General features: G+C 41.6%; 1 protein-coding gene across 13 annotated transcripts in view; it reads left to right on the plus strand.

The window, feature by feature from the left end:
* Window positions 1-21,834, plus strand: part of SCAF8 (SR-related CTD associated factor 8) — a 171,622-nt gene that overhangs the window by 79,851 nt on the left and 69,937 nt on the right. For 4 of the 13 annotated variants that reach the window (XR_006654243.3, XR_006654245.3, XR_008425496.2 and 1 more), the window contains exon 21: window positions 8,604-8,720. The exons of 8 other annotated variants lie outside the window; for them this stretch is intronic. The gene's annotated coding sequence lies outside the window, so the exon portion shown is untranslated. Of the gene's footprint in view, window positions 1-8,603; window positions 9,114-21,834 lie in introns of those variants that run through there. One more of the 13 variants, XM_045188929.3, reaches the window with a different exon arrangement.

Here is a 21,834-nt window from a genome sequence, read left to right on the forward strand (position 1 = left end):
TTTAAGAAGATACAAGAATAGTATAACCAGGTATTTAAAAAATGCTATATTGGTTCTGAAAATTCAATGAGGTGGGCACTTTGTGGTTAGTCCTTTCAGGCGTGATTTATCTGAAATCTTCCAAAGGAATACTTTACTACTTTCCCTTTATTCTTAGCCGTTTAGACAGCTCTCCATTCCTTTTTGTAGTTCCAGGTGGTTGGTGGTCTGGTGTGAAAAGAAAGTGGTTAGAGAGCACTCCTTTCTGCTCAGTTTCTTCTCAGATACCTACTCACCTTAAACAGAGCACCTGTTCTGGCTGGGTGTGGTTGAGCCAGGCTGATTTTTCATGTAAATATTTCTTCAGTCGCTTAGTAGTGATCTGACTTCACCTTTGTTTCTCTCTTGGCTATTTCCCCTTTTTTATTTACCATGTCACAGTAGTTTCTAAGCCAGTACACTCAATTGGAAATGCATAGTGTGCGCATATGTCAGGTACCTTCTCGAAGAACCTTCAGCCAGTCTCGCAGATTTTCTTCTGACCTTTTTATGATGGCACGCTAATATTCTCTCAGGAATGAGACAACTTAAAACCAATTTTTTCCTCTGTTTGTGTCTATATCTGCTTGGCAAGCTTGTATTTAGGTGTTAGATCTTTAAAGCCTCATATTTTTCTCATCAGGGCCAACACAGTCTTCATTAGTAAAAAGACTCTTTTAAACGATCTGGTGACCAAAAATGAATCAAAATGTATACTCAGTACTAAATGCATCCTCACAGTGTTAAGAGTGGGCAAGGGAGAGCCACCTATAATTTTTAAAGCAGCAATGTTTCTGATAGCTGGCTGAGAAAATGTATTAGATTCAAGTCATTCTGAGTCGACTCTTCGTCTTCTCATTTGTTATAGCCTGACAGCACTCTTTTACAGTTACTGTCCAGTGCTCTCAACAGCGTCAGAGCCACGTTTCACTGGGGGGGTTGCTTCCACGTCTTTCTCCAGACCAGCTGGGTCCAAAGCTGCCGAAGGTGGTTGGGGGCTGAACAGGACTGCAGAGAGAAGGCAGACGTGAGCCCTGGCTGACAGTGGTGGTGCGGTGGGCAGGCACACGCCCCTTGTTGACCTCCGACTGTGTTACAGTGTTCAACCAGGAAGAAACCTTCTGTTTTTCCTTCCATCACTTTTTTAAGGTTGGTTTAATGAAATTATCAAACTGATAATTTCAAAGTAAAGTACTTTATTTCATTGAGCCAGGGTGCATAGGATTGATTTGTAGGAATGAAGAGAGAATGGATTCACTGTGTATTAAGACTACACATTTGAAATGCCAAATTTAGGATGATGATATAAAACACAGAACTCAGACTTTTATCTGGTTTTGGATGTCAGCCCAGGAAAGCAGATCTCGTAGGTGCCCCTGCTCCGATGTGCACCTTTGGGCTGGCCCTCTGTAACAACTGCTGAGACCCTCAGATCCTCGCTTCTGACTTCCCCTCTCTTCCTGAGCTTGCAGCTGTCATTTGTAATTTAAAATCTCTGAAGCCCTAGGAGAAGGACTCACGTATTACAGGGGTTGTTTTCCCTATAACTTGCACAAAAGAACCCTGAGCCTAGGGGGAGTTAGCATTGTAATACCCATGGGTAATAGAATTTGTTATCTTCTTGTGCTACAAAACTCCAGAGCGAGGTTTAGAAATGTGGAAGGTGTACCATCATTTTCCTCCCTTCCCCCAAGAGACACGTACGTTCACTTGACCCCCACCACTGTGACAGGTACCATGGTCTAGCCCAGACTCTTTCCTGCTGAGCCCCTGGCTTTCCACATTTCTCCAGGCAGCCACTGCTAGTCACAGTTGTTAGCAGATCTGAAACCTCTTCTTCCTCCTGACCCTGAAGCATTTCATCACTTAAAATTGTGTGCCTTTCTTCAGCGTTCATTCCATTGTCCTCCTCCCATTTTGCGTGTACAGTTTTTTAGTTGAGGTGATGCTGTGCCTACTCTCCACCGTTTAATGCTGTGCCGATACTGTCTTTGCCTTCACTCGCCTGGAGCTGCAGCCGCATACCACCTAATGTAATCAACCAAGTGCCTGTTCCCGCGTTCTTGTGTTTTTCAGAATAGCAAGACAGACAAAATTATTTATTAACTCCTAATTTCATACTTATATTTGACTATATTTTCAGCTCTTTTTAAAGAGGAAAGGAATCCTAATGAAGAGGCTAAGTGGAACAATTACTTTGCATTTGTTTTGGGTTGACTTTAACCTTGCCAGTAAACTTGTTTTAAATCATTATTAGAAACATGCTAAGGCATGGTGACCTTTGAACCCAGTTAATTTTTCTTTCAGATGATTAAAGTTTTAAAAATAATGTGGAAGGGACAGTTATTTGTATTGAATTAAGGAAACAATGGGAAATAACTCAGGAAAAGAGAGTGGAATTAGAGCTAATATACTTGCATTATTTCCCAAAGAAAATGAAGCAAGAGGCCCTTACAAAGATCGTTTAAGAAAAGAGCAAGCATTGTTTAGCATTAAATATACCAAGATTTCTTTCTGAAATGAGAAGATGAAGCTTTACATGAAGTTTTCATGTTTTTACATCCAGGTTTGTTAGGATAATGCATTCTGAGGTTATGGGTGGTCATGGAAATCAGTGCATGCCATGGCCTGCTGACCTTCTACTCAGCGCCCTCAGAGTGCACCCCTTTGTCTCTGTCAAGGAAAATGGAAACGGTCTCAGAAGTGTGTCCGCTTTAGAACCTGACCAAATTCAGAACTCTGTGAAGTGTCCAGTAAAGTCTGATTTGCTTAATGTTGGCTTTCAATTACTTGATTTAGTTACCTGCAGCAATAGATACAGACTTGTTTTTCTATCAGTAGCCTAAAATGTGGGCCAGGTATTGAAATCCTTAGATATGCTAACTATAATTGAATTATTTATGTCTAGACTGTTCTTTAACTTTACTTAGATTCTTTGTCTCAATTCTAATACATTTTAGCATGTTTCCAGATCATGTCCAATTTTCATTTCCTTTGGGAGGAGAAGAGACATAATGTAACAACTTTAGAGATAATCCTGGTTGCTGCATGAACCTGTTTTCCTTCAGTAGATTCTTTTTACTCACTTGGATACAGGCGGAGGTATTGCTTATAGTCAGCCTTTAGGAAAAGTGTATGGGCTTTTTCTAATGTGCCCATTATCAGAGTCATATCAGAGGCCTCAAGTGTACAGGTCAAGTTGCAGTTAGAGATACATTTGAATGATGTCATTGTTCGCCTTGGTCTTTAGAATATGGAATTTCAGCTTTTTTTTTTTTTTTTTTTTTGGCCCTTTGATCATTACATGCAGCAGATCTGAATCCAGCTTGAATTTTCTTTCTTTGGAAGAGAATTGGGAGAATTGGTAACATATCCAAAGCACTCACTATTCAATATTCAGAACACCTTTGATAGTTGTTAGCAAGTAAGAGTAACCGTAGTGAGATTATAACCAACACTGTGCTTTCTCCCTCGTGGAAAAGAGTCCTATTCTTTTTTTAAGATTTTATTTATTTTTAGAGAGAGGGGAAGGGAGGGAGATAGAGAGGGAAAGAAACATTAATGTGTGGTTGCCTCTCATGTGGCCCCCACTGGGGGGACCTGGCTAGCAACGCATGCGTGTACCCTGACTGGGAATCGAACCGGGGACCCTTGGGTTCGCAGCCTGTGCTCAATCCACTGAGCTACACCAGCCAGGCAAAAAGTCCTCTTCTTGAATGTATGTTTATTCTGAAGTTTATTTAGCACAGATGCGAATCTGTTGTTTTAGCATATTTTAGGTATTCGTGTTGAGATGCATCTGATCTCTTGAGGGGGAAGATAATGCAAATTCAGTTCTGTTAACTGCATGTGAAGGTGCTTCAGTAAGTTTATGGATCCAGTAAAAAGAGAATGCATATTTCTGGGGCTGTTTCATATTTTTATAAGAGATACTTGTGGCCGATTTTTAAGTGAGACATCTCTTCGCAGACCAGTTTCCTGGGTAATACGTGCGCAAACACTAGGCATGTTACAGTACACCTGGTCTCTCTTCACTTGTGTGAGGGCCATCGCCTAAACGGTGCTGTCAGCAAGAACAGTTAGCACATTTTCGGGAAATTACACGATTGTTAAACATTAACCAGATTTTCAAGTTGTAAGGATCATGTTTAGAAGACAAAGTTTAAGTGAGATAGCTAGTTATGTCTTCTGACCAGTTGCTTCTGTCAGTTACTCGCTGACACATTTGCTCTTGGGGGGTCGAGACCCCCTCTTGTTTATGCTCTTAGTGAGGTGCCTGCCTCATAATGCATATTTAGGAACCTTTGTTGAAAGAATAAGCGAGCATTACAAAAGAATTAGAACTGTCAGACCTCTGTGAGATCTGAAAAACTTCCTTCTTGGCCACACAAAGCCTTAGACCAGCAACTTCATCGTCTCTCTTGGAAGCTTGTTAGAGACCCAGACTCTCCGTTTCTAACACAAAACTGAATCAGGATCTGCATTTGAAAAAGACCGGCAGGTGATTGGGAGGAATGATGACATTTGAGAAACAGGTCTCTAGTTCATTTCTCTTTTCCCCAGCAACTGTGGGTTTTCCTGTGTTCAGAGGGAATATAGACACACAGTATTTTTGATATTTGTGAGGATTAGAACAGGTGCTTTTATAAATAGGCTTAATGGCAAGAAGGAAAAAGGGCAATACAGATTTCAAGGCAAGGGTCAGTTTAGTTAATGCTTTACGTATTCTTTAAAATTACATTTTTTTGTCAGACAACAGCTAGCAGGAGCCCTGTGTGACCTGTTTTTGACCTGGAAGGGAGATCATTTTTTAACTAGGAGTGCTGCTTGGCATATTTAAGAGTTTTATTTGATATCGCCTCTGATTATGTTTGTAACAAGAGCCTTGAGTGCAATTTTCATATGAATATTCTTATTTTGTCTGTAGGTTGGATCTCATTAAATCTTGAGGCGGGGCTATGATTTGGATTAAGGGGATAAAATCCTAGACTTCTTTTGGCCCTTTCTGACTTGGGGCCGGTGTACGTCCCAAAGTTTATCTTGGCTTCATTTTACCAGAAGATACTGGCTCAGTTCCCATAAGGACTGAATACAGTTTAATAAAGTGTGAACTTGAAGCATTTATTACTTTAAAGTTTTAGTAAGCAGTATGACTCAGCTGTGCTTTTAAGGTGAACATATAAAGATGAACATATATGAACATACAAAGGTGAATGCTATTTCATGACACAATTTTTGTGTAATAAATGTAGGGTTTGAATTGGAGTATTGAAGTTTCTATAACTATGTCCAAAAATACGGGAAATCGATTTTCATTGAGTCTAATAAAGCTCAAAGTTAGCTGTTTTGATCAAACTTTTTTTTTTTAATTTTATTTAAGAGAGAAGGGAAGGGAGGGAGAGAGGGAAACATCAATGTGTGGTTGCCTCTCATGTGCCCCTCACTGGGGGCCTAGCCTACAACCCAGGCATGTGCCCTGGCCTAGGAATCAAACCGGTGAGCCTTTGGTTCATAGGCCAGCATTCAGGCCACTGAGCCACATCAGCCAGGGCTGATCAAACATTTCAGTTCCAGGTTCCTTGCCAGATTCTTCAAAACAGTTTATAAAACTTCACTTTAAATGCTTAACTTGAAACTTGGTTTTAAAACTCAAATAGAGTGCTGGAGGGGGGTGGTAAGAATTGGAGAGAACATGTTAACCACAGGGGGATTATCACTGGAATGGAGAAGCAAATTCCTAGTAAATTCAACAAATACTTATTGAAGGATATATATATTACCCCCCCGCCCCTGCCGCCCAAGTACTTGGAAAGACAAAAGTTGGTGGTAGGTGATTGAGAAAGGTAGTAAGGGATGGACAGTACCTGCCTTGGAAGAGTTTACCTTTCAAGTGGGAGAGAGCCAGTATATTATACTGAAATATAAACCTTTACATAAATGTGTGAATGGCTCTAATAGAAGGATATACCGGAAGCTGCTAGAACATAGAGGAAGAGCACTAGTTGCTAGATTTCAGTTATAAGTTGCGTTTTTATTTCAGCAGATTAACTCTCTAAGTCTCAATACCCTTACCTATAAAATGAAGATGTATCTATCTGGTAGACTTGTGTTGAGGATTCAATGAAAATACATGTACAGTGCTTAGTACAATACCTAAAACACACTATTGCTTAATAAATGTTAGCTCACTGCTCACGTTTGTGTGTGGCACACACAAACGTACTGACAGGTAACTTTGAATAAAACAGCAAAAAGAACAAAAAGGTTCTCTGCTGACTGCTGCTGGCAAATTCATAGTGGGTGGAAGTGTTCCGTATCAGACATTCCAGATCAGCGCGCCAGGACCCTGCGGCCAGTTTACCCCAGGAGCGTCCTCTCATGTGCCCCTCAGAGACCTTTTTAAAAAATTCTGTAGCCTTAAAAATGCTCCTTATTTTCTGATTTGTTGTCATAAAGACAAATTGGCTTTACAGCTGTATCAGTAAATACTAAGTTTTCGTAATATAAAGTATCACCATGTTACCCGGTTCGATTCATGGTATACTTTATGATATGAAGCTATATTCTCTACATTATTGGCTGACAGATCAGAGCTGAAGAGTAAGTGAATAACTCCTTAATGTTTTTATTGTTTTTCGTTAATACATATTTTTAATCCTCACCAGAGGACATGTTCATTGATTTGAGAGAGAGGGAGAGAAACATCAATTGGTTGCCTTCCATAGCTCCCATCGATGCGCCAACCAACCGAGCCACACCAGCCCTTAATGTTATTAAAAAGGAACTTGAACTTGCAGTTTGAAAGCACTGCAGTTTGAAAGTGCTGTATTTTTATACAAGACAAAACTTAGATTATGGCTTTACTTATGGTGACAGACCTAGGTAGCAGTTTTAAATAAATGTATGTGCACACACATGTATCCCATATAAGAAGTTTATACATAATTCATATACGTGGAGTTTATATGTCTCCTTAGGAAAATAGTGAGCAAATTTGAATTCAAGGATTTTAGTGGGCAAGTCAACTGACTAGCTCTCAGGTTGTGGTGCTTTGTTTTTTTAAACAGCTAATTATTGTATCTAACTCCAGTGTTTGCGTTAAGGTCTTAAAAAGTAATGCATGATACTGATAGATGCTACAATATGGTTGAACCTGGAAAGTATTATAAGTAAAAGAAGCCAGGCACAAGAAGGCCACATGTTGTATGGTTTGTGTGTGAGAAATGTCCAGAATAGGCAGATCAGCAGAGGCGGAAGACCAGTGCTTGCCGGGGGCTGAGGAGAAGAGGGGAAGGAGGGCGCCTGCCAACGGTGCACATTGTGTTTTCTCAGCGATGGGGCTGCAGAGGGGGGGGGTGGCACAGCTTTGTGAATATGTTTAAAGCTACCGAATTGCACACTTGGAAAGGGTGCGTTTCACGGTATGTGAAGTACACCTCAGTAAGAAGACAAAAACCTGCCGTGCGTGTAAAGCACTGAGCAGGTACCTGACGTGTGATACGCTCTCCAGTAAGACTGTGTACTCCTGTTACTAGGAATGATTTGTGGATTTTAGGAAAACAATGCACAAAGTCTAGAAAGTGTAACATTTAGTATTTTATTTCACCATCTGAAATTCTCACAAGTTGTTTAACTCCTAAATACCATATTATAGTTGTTTTTGTCAACAGCAGCAATGTTTATAATGTGAAAAAAATATTTGCTAACTCTAGTTTCCAAATTCAAATGTTAGCTGTAGCAATTTTGGGTTTTTTGCTGAAAAGAATCGAGTGTTTTAAGTTGATATTACTGTATCATTTCAACAGTTTCTTAACAAAAATGTTAAAATGGAAAGTTCTATGATCATGTATTTTACCACTATTTAAAAGATAGAAATTAGTAAATACCAAATCTAATGGGAGTTGTTCGTCCTTAGTCTTTACTTGCCGTGTTTATATGTTTATAGTCCTGTCTTTTTACTAATTCAGAAAAGGATAATCATACATTTCGTTCATGATGGCAGATTGTATGTATTTTCAGTTTGGAGTGTTTAAAATCAAGGTTATTAACAGCTAACATTTCCTGTTTATATGTACCAGGTATCGATAGGGCATACCTTACATTCACCTCAAAATGTTAGCAAGACGAGGAAAAGATCCAGTGCTTTGGTTGTGGGTGAGGGAAGGGGAGTGAAGCTTCAGGCTCCTCGGTTCACCTGCAACATCAGTGTCAGTTACTTACTAAGTAGAAAATTCTCTAGCTTTCAGAGTCTGTGACAAAGTGTACGACAGGGCGCCACACAATTCTGGTAGCAGGAAAAAAACGATAGTTTTTGTTTTAAGACTTTACATGAGAGATAGTTGAGGACAAAGACACTTTACTAGGTGTAGCCCCAGTGCCTAGGAATATATTGCTCTTGGTGTATAATGGTTACTCAGACACTTGTTTAATAAATTCCAGGTATTCATTCATTTATTCATTCAATAAATGTATGAATTGTGTTAACCATTATCAAGTTGATTCGCTATGACTAGCATTTTGTTTGAGTGGGAGTCTTGGTTGGGGTGGAGATACTAAGAAATTCTCGAAATGTTTTTGTTTTCCAGGAACTTGGAAGGTTATTGGGGGAGGGGAGCATGTGGAGCCCTACAGAAGTGTGCAGGAGAACCCAGTTGAGTAGAGTCAGGTGCCTCGGTCTTTGGTGAAGACGTGGAATGCCGCAGGTAGTTGGAAAGACAACACGGTGGTTACTGAAGTTGTGGGGGGAACGATGTTTGGGGCAGGCCTCAAAGCACCGCCTAAGGTGGAGAACAGGAGACAGGTATTCCAGGCGAGAGTCCTGACCCAGCTCAAGCTCAGGTGTAAGCCTGTGAGCCAACCCTCCTGAAGTTGAGGAGATGTGAGACCCCCCCGGCCGAAGCTGGCAGGGTCAAAGTAAGGCGACATATGGTTTGATCGCTCATTTTGAGACCAGGTACCACAGATGGGAGTTCTGTATTGCATCAGGTAGGCAGTGGGGGGCCACTCAGTGTAGGTTCTCGACCTGAAAATGAGGGAATGACTTGCTGTTTAAGGAGCGATTCATTTGGTAGTTTTGTGTGGGCCGGAAGACGGGGTGGAGAGACCAGTGGGTTTGCGGCATAGCGCCCTTACGTGGGTAGCTACGCATTCATGTGACACAAACGTCCGGTTCTTACCCCCCACCCCTCTTCTCCTCTCATGTCTCTATTGCTCCCATTCTCATAATAGATGCTGGACAATTACAGTAGCTGCTACTCCTTCAGTTAGTGATTTTGGAGTAATCTCTCTTACTTTAATAAGTGGTTTTTGTAAACAGCTTTCCTTCTCAAATTTTTATTAGAGATTAATGATGAAACGGGAGAAAATTCACACATTTTGATAGGGAACACCACCTAGTGGAATCACAGTATGGAATCACAGTATGGAATTACCACCTGTAAGGAGAGTTCACGTTTTAAGACGGTGTTTCTCAAGGTCTGGACTGTGTGTGACTTGAGTTAGAATTCCCAAAGGGTTTGTTGACGTGTGGACTGAACCCCTCCCCAAACCTAGTGGGGCTAAAAGCTTTGGGAGTAGGTGGGAAACTTGCATCTTTAGCCAGCAAATCTAGGTCCTTGGCTCATATATGCACACTAAATTTAGAGACCCACTGACTAAAGAATTACAGTTTTCTATGGGATTATTCTAGCAAGTAGTCTTAGATTTCATTTCTTGTATTTTAGGTTCGTTCTTAGTGGAACATTTTCAAGTAGACTGATATGTGGCATTATTCTCAGGTGGAAGCCCAGAAGAACATTGATTTGGTGGTTTCGGTCCAGTTTTGTACTTTTCTTATAGTGCAGTCAATTTCTTGTTTGTGGTAAAACACACAGGTCCCCTCTGAGGGGTCCAGCGCTGTCAGCATAAGCAGCCCATGCTGCGTAGTGTGTGTCTCTAGGTCAAATTCCTTTTCGGAGATCATGGCCGTGTTCCCAGTGCCTGGAGTCGAGTGATTCCCGTTCTCCCTGTTAGACTGCCTGTTTCAAATCACTTGAAATCATTAGGCTCCTCCTTAAAGCGAGATACAATGACCACTGAACCTGTATTTATAAATTCTAACAACTAGCCAGCCTTAAAAGAAAAAAAGAAGTTGAAACAGGAGTTCCAGAACACTATCTTGGGAGGGCGAAAGGAATTTTCTAAGTAGAATCTATCGTATTTTTTTGTGTATAATCACCCACATTTTTGTGCGCATTATACATGCGATTATTATACCCATGTATAATGCTCACCCTATTTTTCCCTCAAAAATTTGGGCGAAAGAGTGCATATTATATGTGGCAAGGTACGGTACTCCCTGGGTAAAAATGCAGACACTCGACCTTATAGCTCCCTTTTAGTTGCACCTGGCTTCCCCTTGGCTTCATTGATCTTTGGTTAATGTTGCCTTTTTACTTAATTGACTGAGAATTAACAGATGATTGGGTTTCCTTACATTCATTTTAGGTGGAGTTAGGAGTGGAACTCAGAAATACTTACTTCCCATGGCTGTAACATACAGCATGCTCCTTTTCACTCTAGTTTCCTGGTGACACTGAAACGAAAACCCGTCTTTCTGATGTGTCTACGCTGATAATCATGCTTAAATAAGATTTTCATGAAAGACATTGTCAAAATATTCATTGACCAAAAAAAATTAGTTCCTCTCTTAGTTACTGTCCTGTTTATTTTCGTTGTTGTTTTGAAAATCTCTCACTGATCCCATAATGCCCATTTTCTTCCTACTTTCCACAGAACCGTTGATGTTTTTTTGTCATTCAAAATAGTATTTATCTCGTTATTATTTTTGTTTTATTTTTAAAATAATACATGGTCGTCTAAAAAAATTAATAAGTATGAGAGGGTATAAAGTAAAAACTTCAAGATTAGCCAGCCACTGTTACCAGCCCCACGTGGGCTTCCAGACACGTCCAGTGCTGCCTGTATATACGCCTGTTGTTCTTGTCAATCTTGTAGAGTTTTCCACTGTTGGGTTACCCGTGATTTAGTCAGCCAGTCTTCTGCTGAGAAGCACTTCGTTGTTTCCTGGACGTTGTTTCAGAGTACTGCCATGGCTTCAGTACTTACATAGAATTTCTTGCCTTAATGTTTATAATTTTAAAAGCCATTAATTTTCTCAGGGAATTAGAGTTAACCATACGAAACTCGCTCTGAAAGGAGTGAAGCATGATCCTGTAGGCTGAAAGGAGAGTGTGAGGCAGACAGGTGAGACCACAGTGAACTCACACTGGGTTTTTCTCACTTAGTCTTTCCTGCTGAAAGCTCGGTGTCTGTTCAGTGTGTGATCCCAGCACATGTTTTATTGATGAGATTTGTTCAATAGAGTGTTTTAGAATCTGTTGATATGGACAGGCCTTGACAGAAGCCTAATTTTTCCTATCCTATCTCGCCAAATCAGGGCCCTTTAAGTGGCTATAGATATTGTTGTATGGGGTATGTGGGGGGGGAATTGTGCAAAATTTTAGATAGGTTTTTATGGAAAACTCTGTGTTTTAAGGATAGATTATTTAAAATGTGTCTTCACAATTATTTGTATAGCAGTCCTATTTTCGTTAGCTGCTAATCCCTCAAAAACAAGGGTAGTTTGTGCTTTATTCACCCTTTTATTCCTGATCATGCCTTACGTGTGATACAATAAATATTGGTCAATAAATTAATAACTAGAAATAATGAAGAGGACATATATTACAGAAATATTTAAATTCCAGTTACCGAAGTTAAATAGAAATATTTTTATTTTGTTTATCCATTACTTATTTAAGTAATAAGTAATACTTCTTGAAAAACAACTCTGTATTTACTTTGTATATGTACAGAGTCTGGCAGAAGTAATCCTTGCTTGAGTGTGGTGGGTAGAGTAATAATATGGGTGTGATAATTTATAGTTTCAGTTTGAACATTTCACCTAAAATACATGTGGTGTGCTTGAGTGTGATACTGTTATGTTACAGAGTTACATCCTTATGATTTTGTGATAAAAGCTTTTGTGTCCTGGCTGGTGTGGCTTAGTGGATTGAGCGCAGGCCTGCAAACTGAAAGGTTGCAGGTTTGATTCCCATCAGGGCACAGGCCAGGTCCCCAGTAGCGGGCGTGCGAGAGGCAACCACACATTGATGTTTCCCTTCCTCTTTCTCCCTCCCTTCCCTTCTCTGAAAATAAATAAATAAAATCTTAAAAAAAAAAAAAAGCTTTTGTAATGAAAAAGGTGCGTTATTTGTGCCAGATCCTGTATTTTGTGAAAAAACCAACTGACTCACCAGTCTGCAACTAGTTTTTATTATTTATGACTAAAAAGAAAGGATATGAGCAGGATTAGAAAGTTGTTTTTCTCCACAGTCGAAGTGAAATTTTGTTTTGAGCAGTGAAAAGTGTCATTTTGAATTCTTTCCTACTTTACTTTCTGAAGTGGGAAGTTATGAAAATTAAGTTTCAGGAAAAGTATTTCAGCCTACAAGAATCGAAGTGGCGCCTGTTGGTTTTAGAGAAAGGTCTACTTGGAACTCGCACAGCGTTTCAGGCACGACCGCCTGCGCACGGCTGCGTGTGGTGGGGCACAGACTGGCCCCGAGGTCGAGTAGTAGTTGACCTTTTTCACACGTAGGTAAGATGTGCCCACTGCAAGCTTTTGTAAGCTTAATAAACCTATCTACAACTAATTTTATTTCTGGTGACCTTTGAGGTTTAAAAGGAAAGTAAAAACCAAAGCTGTTTATATTACTTTGAAAACAAGAAAGCGGGCCACTTATATTTGACAATTGAAAGCTTCAAAACATTTGAGAATTTAAAACATATCATTCTTTTTCTGTCATTGGTGCCTCTAGGAACTTTTGGGGTGTATTAGAGGTATTTCCGAAAAGGCTATTTTTTATAACAGCTGTTATGCCATGGCATATACTTAGTTCTTGCTCTGACCAGCTCGCTTAAAGTATGTTTAGTTCTTTGCACATTGTGATATTATATATCTGGTCTGTGTTTTAAAAGATTTTATTTATTTATTTTGACAGAGAGGGGAAGGGAGGAAGAAGGAGAGGGAGAGAAACATCGATGCGAGAGAGAATCCATTGCCTCGTGTCAGGGACCCAGGTGTGTTCCCTGACCCCGAATAGAATGTGTGGACCACGCCCAACCAGCTGAGCCACGCTGGTGAGGGCTGTCTGGTCTATTTTAATTGGAATGTTTAATACCAGTGGTATAGAGTTTTTTTCCCCCCATTAAATTTTTTAAAAAGATTCCAAAAGAATAAATGTTCTTAGCGGGGCCTCTGAAAATTCACTTACAGGGAAGATTGCATTTAGGGAATTCCACATTTACGCCAGTAGGGGGCACTATGTACATGTAAAGGAAACCCAGTGCTGCTGTCTGATGATGATGGGCTGCTTATCCTAGAACTAGTAGTCATCACTGGTATTTCTAGGGACTTAACCAGATTCCTCTCCACCCCAAGGTCACTCACCTGTCATCATCTAAGAGGCATCGCTTGTTTTTGTCCATAACTGGAGCACATCCTGATCATGTGTAGTGGAGTCACGGCACACCTTCCCATATTGTGTTTAGGTGCGTGAGTAAACCAGAAATTATAATTTCATGCACACAAAATCAGAGAACTTTATTAGATTCAGCATCTATTATTTTAACATTTAATTTGCTAAATTGAAATAGTCTCTAAGGAATTCTTTTCAGAACAATCATCTGCTAATTAATAGTATGGAATTTACTTATTAAAACTGCTTATTACATCTTTACACCATTGTGGTGTTCATACTACATAGTGTTTTATTCTTGGAACATATTAGCGAAATATTCGTGGGAGAATATTGTTTTAGGAGGTTATCTCCACAGATGTGTCTGCTGATATTAGCAATGGAGTATTCAAGAACTCAGCAAATGCTCATTGGTTACAAAACTGCAGTGGTACCCTTACCAGATAGTCCAAGCAGACCTGTAAATCTCAAACTAGCTTTGTACAATGATCCAAGTTACTCTTGAGGTGGATTTAATAGGTAATAGGTATGCTGTGAAAGGAGCAACCAGGTGGGAATCAGGGAGCACTTTCAGAGACCATTTGTGGAAGGAGAGTATGGTGCTAGATGCTGTTACAGGTTCCTTCGGAGCTAACACCCTGGTCCTCAGTGGTCAGTGCACACAGCAGTGCTTAACAGTGTGGGTCCTGGGGGCCGCGTTGGAATCCTGGCTCTGCCCCACACTCGTTCTTAGGCTGCCTTGTACTTCCTCTCTCTGCACCTCAGATTCCTCATCCTTAACATGGGGTTGAGAAGCACGTGCAGTATGCATAAAGTACTTAGAATAGCACCTAGATTCCGTAACTAGAAACACGTACCGAAGCTGCTACTCTCACGCTTCCTCACTTTTTCTTAATAGAACCCACGCGGGGTTATGGTAGCTGAATTCTTAGACCTTAGTCCATTTTGGACTGCTCCCTACAGAGTAAAATAAAGTTTATTCTGTGTTTTCTCTAAATAGCCCTCAATTAATGATCTCCATGACAAGGAACTAAATGTGTATATAATTTTTAAGGATTTAAGCTTTTTTGTTTTTTTTTTAAGTTCTCATATTCAGTGAGTTTCCTTCTTTTGATCTAATATTTTGCTCTGGAATTTTTCCTGTGGCATATATAATTACACTTCAGTTGCTGTTTTTAATGACTCATGTTGACATTATTTTTTGCACTTGAATGTTCTACTTTCAGTGAAAATCAAAAGAATTTTTTAGCAGAATTTCTAACATTCAAATTTATTAGTGTTTCATATTGAAAATCTATTATGTCATTTATAAGGTATTTGTATTCGGTCCAATTAAAATATTTAAAACAGTTATCTGGCTATTTATATAAAAGGTCTCTATTAACTTTCAAATTCTATATAATAAAAATTTATTGCCTGCATACCAGGTCTGCACGAGGGAAACCAATACCTGGCACATAAATATAAAGACACATTTTTAAAGGTACGAATTTGGTCTTGAAAGGTAACACCAGTAAAAACTTTGAATTTTTATTTTCACTATATACTTTTAAACTCCATGCCCTTAAGCAATTTCCACATAGTCATGGTCTCTTGGTAGGTAGAATAAACCAGTTAAAATGAGACATTTTGGTTCCAGTTTGCCACATTCTGTTACAGGTATATGAACTGGGGCCAGTGTGGGGGTGATTATTACCCAAATGTGTTGTGTAATGAACATCTGGCATTTCTTAGGGGAGGGGAGGAAGGGATGCCCTAGAACAGGTAGAGGCCGTAAACTAGGATGTCTTCTCCTTTGACTTTTAGGAGCCGTGTATTTCTTAGGCAAAGAATTTTTAATAAAAATCTTGACTAAGGTATTCCCTAGAAGAATATACTTTATTAACACCCAGATACCTGCACTCAGGCTTTTAAACTAGTTGTGCATGTAGATACCAAATAAAAAACCATCCTGGAATGGACTATACCGGCTACTTCTTGTGTGCATTTCAACTGTTCTACGAGTCAGCCGGCAGAGGAGGAGGCAGGCCTTCTTTCTGTGTGTTTCTCCTGCTTGTATTAGCATCTCTGCTGGGTGATGGATTCGGAATGTTGAATTAGTATAATTTATCCAGGTGGTCTAATAGCTAGGAGACAGGGAACTTCTACTGAATATATTACCATCTATTTCATAAGTCTAAGTTACAGGCTTCTTTCTTTTTTAAGATAAAAAATAATCATTACTTTTCAGTGTTTTCCATGCATTTTACAAGCTAGGTGTATGATAATGTGCTGGTTATGGATGGGTTAAAGCCAACAAAAGCTGTAGCCCCTGCTGTCTTGATTCAAAAACAGCATTATTGTGCATAAACATGTCAGGAAGTATAGAAAGGAAAAGGGCAGCCCTTTGAGAAGCAACCCAGCAGCAAGGGCCGGGTGCACAGAGCAGTAAGAATATTCTTTGAGAATGTCGAGGTGCATAGTTCCAGGCAGAGGTGGACAGGGCTCTGTGGAGGAGCGGGGGAGGGCGCCCTTGCAGAGGAAGCCAACTTGGCCCTGGAAGAACTGGCTCCAGGGAGGTAGTGGCTTGGAAGTATTTGAGCTGAACCAGCCCCAGATCACCTGGGGTCTGACCTGGAAGGCAGTAGGGCGTGGCAGGTGACAGAGAGCTGCCCCTTTACAGGCTTTGGCGGAGTAGACCGTCTTGCAGGGTAAAGTGTAAGGGGCAGCAGGCAGTGAGGCTGAGTCTGAAGGTACAGATTCCGTTGGGGGTTTGTGAACTAATTGGCCTCTGCCTTAGATCAAAGAAAATTAGAGCCAGAAGGCAGGGGAGGGATTATCTAGTCCGTGAATGAGAACTTGGTGGGTCAAATTGGGGGGAGGAGGAGGGAATTTGAAAAGCCTGTTTAAGGTGCTTTGTTTCATGATGCAAATTAGACGTCAGGTCCTCGAGGTTGAGAGACGACTTGGGGTGTGATCCTGTGCAAAGGGCTGTGAGGGGCCTAGGTGATGACAGCCCGTCCCTGCCAGGGCTTTGTCTACAAGGCAGGAGCACAGGTTCCAGCTGTTTAGAATGTGCGTCACGTGACATCACAGTGACAATTCCTTGGAAGTTTTTGGAAAGTAAGAAAAGACTCTTGTAAATGAATGGTGGTGTGTGTTGCGCTGCTAGAAACCACATCCTTAGTCCCTGGGAATTGAAGGTAGAACAGAGTTCCCTCAGGCTCCCTTCAAGTGAATTAAATGAAGAGGAAGGAGTCCGTAGAAACAGAGTTGCCAGGTGCCAAGGTTTGCAAATCAAAACACAGGACACCCAACTGAATTTGAATTTCAGATAAACGATGAATGATTTTTTTAATAGAGGTACATCTGAAATGCAAACCTAACTGGGCACCCCGTTTGTTGTTGTTGATCTTGCACCCCTAATTAATGAGACGCCTAGAACCTCGCTACAGCCAAGACACTGGCTGATGGCCTGATGGCCTGGAATGTGAAGGGGGTTCACCGGTGGCCTTGGTCTCCTTGGACTTTTCTATATACCTAGAAATGATGTCTCCATCTCTCCTTCCTCCTGCCTCCTTCCTTCTGCCTCCCTCCTCGCTCCCTCCCTCCTTGATTCCTCCCCACCCCCCACCCCGCCCCCCAGAACAGGGGAACAAGCACTTTGAGGGTATTATTGAGCATTGTACGCTTGTCTGTTACTGAAGAATGCCAGTAATGACTATTCCGTATTGAGGACCTAATATACACTAGACCCCTGACATAAATTGTGTATTCTGTGACAATAGGCACTGTTACTGTACTTCCCAGATGAAGTAATTTAGCCTAGTTATGCAGATGATGTGGGCAAAACCAGAGTTCTAACCCTGGGGCCTCAGATGATCGGTCCTGTGTTCTCAACCTCCCGCTCTGTGGTTTGGATCAAGGTTTGCAGCCAACTCCCTGGCTACAAAGAGTCGCTGAGAGTTACTAGCTTTCCTTTGCTGTCTACGATGTGACTTTCACCTTAGAAACCCTGTAGTGTGCGTTCAGATTCTGGGCTGTCACTTTTCAGATTTAGAGATTGCTTACTCTGTTTGCCTAAAATAATACTTTAACTTGCTCATTAAAATAGGGCACTTGGATCCCTTCAGAAGTAGTCAGGTTCCCTCCTCACATTTGTAGAGTTCAGCGTGAGAAGAACGAATTCACGTCAGGCATTACATGTAACAAAGGTGTGTGGGGCCACAGCATCTGGCTGGTCCGTGACCAGCACTTATCTCTTCATCAGACGCAGCTTTTAAAGTGAGTGAGAGCAAGCTAAAGAATGGGAATTGTTGTTTGGGAATACTTTATTAAGTGAATGATGTTTAAGGTTATTTCACGATGACTCATTCTTCCGAGTCGTAGAATGTTTTTATTCCAGATCATCTATTTAAGTTCGACAGACAAAACGGATGTCATATTGACTCATTTGTACGATTAGTACCTACCCAGCGAGTTTTTAGTCTAGAAAGTGTTGTTTCCCTAGTGATTAAAGACCGAGTTCTGGCTCGGCTGAGTTTGTAGGGAGATTTCAGTGGTAGGAATGTGAAGCTCCTGTGTACCCTGACCTGCTCTCGCCGCGTGGGTCCTCTGCACCCCGCCCAGTCCTGCTCAGCAGCTCCGCTAGAGGCCTGAGAGCTCCGTGTGCTCCGCGTCCCGCAAGGCCCCGTCTTTGTCCTCTCTCTCTGTCTCTCTCTCTGGTCGTCTTTCTCGTGTTTTAAGCTGTGTTCGACAGCTGCATGTGACATTGGGGTAATTGCTTTCATAATCATATTTGGGTTTTGGTAGCCAGTTTAAATATGTAAGAAAACCACATTAAAAAATACTTTAAGGTGACGGCATACACGTTCTAGACCTTTTAAATGAGGGAGAAAGTGGGTGAACAGTGACCACAATAGGGTCCAGTTTTTTGAAGTATCTTCTGAAGCATTTTGGGCTAAGGGGCCTGGGAAATACCCACGTGTGATTCAATACAATACTTCAGTATAAACGCAAATCATAACCATGAATAGCTGTAAACTTGAATTCTAAGAAAGTTAAAGTTATGTGCAGTATTTGATACCATTTTTGCAGAACCCATTCATACGTGAATTCTTAAGTAGAATTATGTGAACTAATAATACATCACTCACGACAAACGGTCAGGAGAGAGAATTTGCGAACTAATGACAGCAGGAGTTCCGCCACGTGTGGTCAGTGACTTAGTCGGAGTGTTTGTCACGGCCAGAGAGATTGCTCCTCATTACTCTGCTAGGTAGTTCCTATCCACTGATCACTGTAGGCTCCTTATCATTTTGGGAAACTTCTGGAGCCAGCCTTTCTCAGTTGGGTTACGGGTATCCACGAACCAGTTTGCAGATACTATTGCCGTAGCGGTGTGTGACTCTCGGTCTCTGGTGCTCAGTAGAGCCCCCGGCCACGTCAGTACGTACTTGGTGGGTTGAAATTAGTGGCCCAGTTGAGGTGCTATATTTATTATATCTAACAGAGAAATGAAAGGATCTTCCCTTCACTTCACTTTATGTATTTCACTATATATTCCCCTTACTCTTAAGGATTATGGGAATGCAAAATTTGAGGTTCTAAAGTATTTCAGTGAACAACTGAGATAACATTTTTAGAAATACTAATAAAATCAGTTGTAAGTAAAGAGGATTTTTCCTCAAAAAGCATATAAAACATACCTTTTCATACACAGACCCCTATAAAAACAAGAACACTAGGTAAGAGACATTGATAAAATAAACATAAATGAAGGTATCATACGTAGTCAGTTTTTATTCGTAAACATACACATATGTATATTTTTATCAGTGCCTTTTACATCATTTGTCCATTTTTCTCTGGTGTACTGGTTCTCTGAAACAGGTCTGAGAATAGTCTCCCCAGGAGCCAGAACTTCCCACCATAAAATTGTGCTCTTAAAAAGCAAGACTAGCACTGACTTCGCGCTCCAACTCCCCTTCGGGCAGTGTTACTGGGGACCACACAGCTCGCGTCTCTCTTCTGGGGCAGATACGTTGCATCCTAGGCTCAGTGGCGTAACAATAAAACCTTGTTCATCCAGCGAAAGACTAGATGAAAGTCATCTTGGCAAAGCAGTTTTCTAAATTCCACTCGTTCCACAATATTTTTCCAATAAGGGAAATTCCACTTTTATAACTGCAATCAATTAGGAAAAAATAAATTAAAAAATTGAGGTATAATGGGCTTTGCTAGCATGCATCCCCCTAAGAGTTATACCTATAGAGCAACACGACAGAAAGAATAGGCCCACTGAGTGTGCATAAAACCCACGTTGGACAATGTGTTTCTGCTCAGAGGTTTTATTTGGTAACTAATAATGTTGAGTCCAATTCTCCTGACTTTTTATCTTCCTGTTAATTTAACTTCATTGAGGGTACTGGGGGGGTATTTCTGGCTAAAAGATTCTGGCGCAGGAACCTTGTTGGGTTACTGAGGAGAAGTACAAAGTTGTGGGGGACAGATCTTTTAATTTAATTCTCTAAAAATGCCATGGGCTTCCTATCAGTGCAGATTGTTTTATCTGCAAGCACTCCCGTAGCAGTGCCCTTAGAACCTGCCGGGCTGCTCCCTGGCACATTCGTGCCTGCGGTGGTCCGCCCTGAGACGCCATGGGGCTCTGCTGTGCCGGCGCCGCTTCTGGTTTCCCTCAGATCGGTTTGAGCTCCCTGATCCATAGTTTGAACTCATTTTGGTTACATGGAGATGCTTCATCACTTTACTTAAAATGAGCACATGCCCCAGTTGGCCGCAGAGCCCCTGTTTATGCCTGTCGTCCCAGTGCAGTCAAAATCCTGCTTGTTTCACTCTTGAAAGTGGGCTTCCGTGGACAAGGAGTTAGGTGGCCATCAAACTTGTAACTAGGGAGATCAGGTGAACACAGTACAGCAGTCACAAGTCGTACGAGCACACGTGAAATTTGGGTGAATTAGAAAGGAGAGGGGCCTTGCTGAAATTGGGAAAGCTAGCCTACCAGCTGTGGAGTGGAAGGCAGGAATAGCAACTTTCTGGGGCGTCTGAGGAGGGTTGATGCTGGATGGCCGATGCCCCGGAACGGCGTTTCACCTTGAGTCAGACATTTATCACAGCAGACAGGTGTCAAGTGCCTCCTGTGTGCCGGTGCCGTGGGCAGCGATGGGGACACAGCAGTGGACGAGGGAGACCTGTCTCCCGCGGAGCTGGCAGCAATTACCCAGTTCGTGTCTCTGTCCAGCCTACATAAGCGGGTCACTGTGGAACTTCCCTTTTGCTTTGTAAACTGCACGCTCTGTACCTGTAGTCGGCAGACTGAGTTATACGCTCCCAACCTCATACCTTAATGTGCGTCTCTGTGGGGTCGTGAGTTCAGCGTGGTGTTGTGCTGTAGGACTCGTGGTTCTGCCTACGTTCTATGTTCTACATACACAAAATGCGGGTGAGTTCTGCCACGATGCAGTCCCTTCAGAGGGACTGGCAGTGTCCATGGAGGCGAGCCCCCGAGAACAAAACAAACTGATGATTTACTTCCCAAACCATTCAGATTGTTAGGCACTTACAAGGAATCCTGCCTTATTTGAAGTTACTTACCTAGGACCTCTCATTGTTCCTGAATGTAGCTTAGCCATAACCACGAAGTGAGCATCAGAGGCTCCCGAGTCGCCAAAGCAGTTGTGACACGCCTGTTTGGAGGAGGACACAGGACTAGGGCAGTGGGTCCAGGTGTGTGTGGTCATGCAGGCAGGTCCCAAGTGTTGTTGTTAGGGGTCATCAGGCCCTTTGGGAGTTGGTGGGTGTTCTGTATGTATTTACAGGCAGATTGAAGGACAGGGTCTGTGGGTCTAGCTTGAATACAGTTAGGTTTCTCACGAAGCCCATGTATTCATCAGAGAAATGAACTCAGGCTTGTGTATCAGACCTGCTTGAAGGGTCTTGGTCATCTGGTTTTCTAGTCCACAATAAGAACAGAGACGAGGCTGACGAGGTATCCTGTGGAGGGAGAAGTTCCACCATCGAGTCTGGCAGCCAGTCTAGCCTCTGGAATAGAGCTGACAGCAGCAAGCAGGAACAGCTGGTAGCTTCACATTGTGAGGGGAAGACAGAACACTGAATAAAGAGCAAGAACAACGAGCCCAGGCCTTGCATTTTACTGTGTCCAGATGTGCCACTGCAGATGGAGCTGGATTTATGCTCCATGTGTCATTGTAGTTCTGAAAAATTACCTATGTGCGATATCCCATATCTCAACATTGTGGATAACAGATTTAACGTTTACTGTAGACAGCAAGTCATC

Source organism: Desmodus rotundus, chromosome 11 (assembly GCF_022682495.2).
Source record: "Desmodus rotundus isolate HL8 chromosome 11, HLdesRot8A.1, whole genome shotgun sequence".
Taxonomy (NCBI): domain Eukaryota; kingdom Metazoa; phylum Chordata; class Mammalia; order Chiroptera; family Phyllostomidae; genus Desmodus; species Desmodus rotundus.